The sequence below is a fragment of the Condylura cristata genome, unplaced genomic scaffold, assembly GCF_000260355.1.
Source record: "Condylura cristata isolate star-nosed mole 26May11 unplaced genomic scaffold, ConCri1.0 scaffold00051, whole genome shotgun sequence".
Classification (NCBI taxonomy): domain Eukaryota; kingdom Metazoa; phylum Chordata; class Mammalia; order Eulipotyphla; family Talpidae; genus Condylura; species Condylura cristata.
Genome location: NW_004567152.1, coordinates 1,898,345 through 1,902,154, shown reverse-complemented (window position 1 = coordinate 1,902,154; position 3,810 = coordinate 1,898,345).

Genomic DNA, 3,810 nt, shown 5'->3' with positions numbered 1-3,810 from the left:
TGGGATGCCCAGACAAGCAGCACTCAAACAATGGTGACTGAACACCCAACAAGCAGCAACACTCATGCATTTCAACAAGATGCCTGGCTCCGGGTCTCTGTCTTCTCTGCCAGGCCACAAAAGCCTTCTGGAAAGATCAGCACTGTGGGGGCCCAAATCTGCTGACGCTAAATGCTAAATTACCAAGACTCCTCTCGAGTCTGCTTCTGCAGTCACTTAAATCATTTATCTGCCCTTCCACCCCACTTTATAGCATTTTCCTTGAAGCTATCCATCCTCACCAGCAACGCCCTTCAGGGAGCACCCCTGCTTTTGGCTTCAGCCACCGGTTACACATCTGCCTCATTCTAATGGTTTGCAGCATGCTCCATGTAAGTTGGGGCACTGGGTATCCTAAACTGTTCCATTTTATTGGCCTTCATATAGTCTTGTGCATTACAACATGTTTATCAGTGTCTCTGGTCTCTACCCACCAATGTCAGTAGCACCCTGTCCAGACTGTACTAAGATACCCTGTGGGACACCTAATTATAATATCCTAATTTAAATGGAGGAGCAACTTACTGATACAGTCATGTTTTTTCTGCCCCTTCTCCTTCCTGATGAACTTAAAGAGAAAGAAAGGTGCAAAGAGTAGGTTTACTGAGGCTGAGCCCAGAAGCAGCAACTCAGGGTCCTAGCAGCTCAGAAACATAGTTCACCAAGAATAGACAGAACTTGGAAGCTGGCATGATCACTAGCTTCTTCCATTTTTTTTTTTTCATGATGATCTTCCCATTGAAACATGACTATAGGTGTGCTATAGCAGGTCAATAAGACAGTGGCCATGCACAGGACAAGTCACTGTCTGGGTTCTCACCAGCACTCACAATTGCAAGAACCCTCAGGCTCAGAGAACAACAGTGGGGGTTATTTAACAAGCAGGGGAAACAGTGTTCACAGAGTCCAGAAGTCCCAAACAAATGGTCACTCATTAAACATGGCACTATCTACCCACAAGGATCTAGAGCTCATGGCTTGCTTGCAAGCAGCAGGCCAGAATCCAACTCACTGTAGCTGGAGGTATTCATAGACAGGGCGGCTAAGAGGATGCTGCAGGAGCCCACAGCAATGTCTGTGGTCGGGATAAAAACACCACATATTGCATCAGGCAACAGTGGAGACAGCAACACTAGGAGGCAGTGCTAGATGATCAGATACACCATGTTAATAGCACTCAAAAGTGACCCATACACATAGTGCTGGTCACCCTTCAGCAGCGCTGGGCAGCCCTGGCTACCCTGTCACCAGAGGAGATGTTCAAAACACCAGCATAACAACTGTTTGTGAGTTGCTGGTCACAACAACAAACAGCTCTTTGAGACACCAGGCCTGTGACCTTTGGTGGCCTTGATGCCAGTGGGCACTCTTAATTTAGCCTTTGAGGTACAGCAGGTTCTTGTCCTATGAAGCGTAAAAAGGAATTCACAGACATTTTAGATAAGTAAGCAGAGAAAAACAAACTTTATTCAAGAAAGTAAGAAAAGGCTTATCAAGAGGGAAAAGAACAAAAGCAAAGACTCCAAGGTTGCCAAGGAGGGGCAAAAGACATTGTAATGGGCCTATGTCTAGGGGATATTAATCCCCCCCCTTTTTTTTCCTCTACTATAAAATCTCATCACCCTATTTTGTGATTGGCTCTTTTTTCGTTTTTAAAGATTTATTTATTTATGCATACAGAGCTGGGGCACAAGCCAGAGGTGTAGGGGTGGTGAGAGGCTTCACCAGAGACAGAGCAGGGAGCAGAACAGGCAGATGGAGGAAGTACATTGCTGAGGGGAGCAGTGGGTGGGTCAGGAGAGGTCTGCCACTGCGCCATGTGGATCACCTCTGGAAGGGGCGGGGATTGAACTCATGCTGAAGTAGCTTTAGCTTCTCAGTGCTGTGCTTTAACCTGCTGAGCCACCAGGTAGGTCCCCGTGATTGGCTCTTTTTCCTACTGACTCTTTTTCCTACTTCCTCCAGGAAGATGTGCCCATTTTCCCATCTTTTTACCACCAAGTTCTCCGAAAATTTACTATCCCAATTAGCCTAAAAATTTACTGCCCTCATTAACCCTCCTAAATTTCTCTGTGTTTATCTCAGAGCTCATTTAACATCCCCAAAGTCCCTGCCTGCACAGCCCCTAATGCTCTTTAACCCTAACAACCCCTGGGACTCAGTCTTTTCAGGCTGTGGTGGGACCAGACACAGGTACAGTCATCCAGTTACTGTGAAACTCTGACTTTTCTCCAAAAGTGGCTCCTGGATGCTTCTTTCTTTCTTCTTCAAAGGCCAGGAACAGAGTTCCAAGCTGCCCTGCCTTATGTAATCTTTCAGGGTCCCCCACCCTAGTTGATACCTGCCTCACTGGACCATTTTAGGACCAAAATGGTGCTGAACAATTAATTAATGAGCTGATGAACATGATTAGCTCATTTTACTCAAGCCCCATTGGTTCATTCTGCAATCCAGGCACCAGATATAAAAAGGTTAGTGCTGGGCCTTCATGTAGCTATTCCACAGCCTTCACTCTGCAGGGCAGCCTGGGTGCTGCTCAAAGGCAGCATTCTGGGCAGCCAGCAGAAAACTCCCAGTTGGGCTCTGCACTCAAAAACATTCTGGTAACCAGTGGAAGGTGGCAACCTCTGGCGTGGATGGGGAAAACAATCACATTTTTCCAATGACATCTACCAATTAGATGTTGGTGGGAAAATGCCCTGTGAAAGATGTAGGGCTCCAGTTTTGCCTCCTCTTCAGGGGCTGCCCGCTGCCATCTGGGTAAGGCTCAGCATGGTTCATTTACCTTCAGGGTCACGTCCCTGCCCACATCCACCATAATTCTTTCATCTTTGCTGGTCACTCTTCTGGCCTTTCCTCTCAGCTCCAGACTATTTGCATGCTGCTCTTGGGAACCCACTTCTCCTGCTCCCTGGTTACCCATGTCATCCTTCTTGGGGTAAATTGGTGGGCACAGCTTTGGCCACAACTCCCTCTATTTGCACTGTATACCTTGATTTCAGGGTCCCAGCGACTTATCATATCCCCCCACACTACCTCTTCCATGTGTCTTTATAGAAGAAAGAAACATGTGTGGTATGGAAGGTTTGCCTCGAGCTCCTGAATGGTGACTGTGGGCTCAAGATTCATCCTCCAGGCCCTGTGCTGACCCTTAAATCACCCTGGACCCCACCTTTGTTCAGTACATTGCTCCTGCTTTTCAAGCAAACACTCCTTTGATGATGTGTTGGCCTCTCTAATCAGTATACCAAGGCTGATCTGAGTTGCCATCTGCATAGAATACCTGCTTTCCCAGGATAGGAAAGACTCTGGTTCCCATCCTCAGCTCTGCCCAGACACCCTGTGTCAGGAAAAACAGGTATATATACACTGGCACCTGTCTGTGGAGGTCTGTGGAGGTTTGGTGAATCACATTAAAGCCATCTGTTGTATCTTTCTTTGGAGGCCAGGAGCAGCTACCTTCTTCAAAGGTAGTCCAGGGAATGCTTCCTTTCTTAAGACAGGGAGCAGAATCAATGGAGTTGCTTCTTGCTGTATCTTTTAGCCCCTTCATGGTCTCCCACCTTTCAAACAGTCCCAACTGGATTGTTTTCAGTCCTAACCAACAGACTTAGTACCAATCAGCTCATTTTCCATTTTCAATCTATGTAATCAACTAATGAACTGAACTTGAACCTGATTGGTCCAGTTAGGTAACATCTGATTGGCCCATTTAGAATATTAGTGTAAAAGGAGGGAAAGGCCATTCCAGCCTGTACTCAGGTGGGGGTA